This window comes from Patiria miniata, unplaced genomic scaffold (assembly GCF_015706575.1).
Source record: "Patiria miniata isolate m_02_andy unplaced genomic scaffold, ASM1570657v1 HiC_scaffold_6, whole genome shotgun sequence".
Lineage (NCBI taxonomy): Eukaryota > Metazoa > Echinodermata > Asteroidea > Valvatida > Asterinidae > Patiria > Patiria miniata.
Genome location: NW_024037073.1, coordinates 21,105,616 through 21,106,541, shown reverse-complemented (window position 1 = coordinate 21,106,541; position 926 = coordinate 21,105,616).

The following is a 926-nucleotide window of genomic DNA, read 5'->3' as shown; positions in this document are numbered from 1 at the left end:
TATCGTCTCCACAACGAGTGTGTCATTTTTGTTCCATGAAAGTTGACTTGAATTCAGCTTATATTGATCGCGCTTAACACGCTACATGTACATTGTTTTGGTTAGGCCTATAATAACTTGATTAATTATTGATTCCCCTCCAAATTCAAGAGATTTGTGTTATCTATCTAGTTTAAACAAAATACCAAATTTCAATTCAATAAATTACCTGAAAGTTGCTAGAAAGATGTCTTAAGGGCCCCAGAACGCATTCCAAATCGATTGATGGACAGATGTGCTATTAAAAGGGAAATTGTGTCGAAAATTACTTTGTTTTCCAAAAAAATGATGATTTTTGCAAAAATCTTCAAAATTATGTGTGTTAGAGTATTGATTGATGTTCCTCTAGCATCCAGATGAATTTCTGCCTAGTTTTGAGAAAAGTAAATTTTTGGCCGATTTTGACTAAAAATGTAAGGCTAGCTAACCCCTTGCATTTTTTAAATTTTGGCCAAAAAATGAAATTTCCTGAAAGTTGCTAAAAAGACGCCTTAAGGGTCCTAGAACGCATTCCAAAACGATTACTGGACAGTTGTGCTATTAAAGGGGAAATTCTGTTGAAAAATTAAGGTTAAATCGCCCCAAAAAATTTCTTTTTTTCCCTCCAAAAATTGACGATTTTTGCACATCTGTACAGCAATCGATTTGGGGAAAGGGGAAATCCTGTCGAAAAATTAAGATAAAAAACTATGTACCGCTAGAGGCGACCATCAATAGTCGCCCCTAGAGGTACGTTCCGCTAGAGGCGACCATCAATAGTCGCCCCTAGAGGTACGTACCGCTTTTGACGATTTTGACGAAAAATGTAAGGCTAACCCTTTGAATGCCACTGCCGTAGCAAGTTTTGCTACGTGTTCAGACACAAGACACTGTTTAGGAAGAGAAAA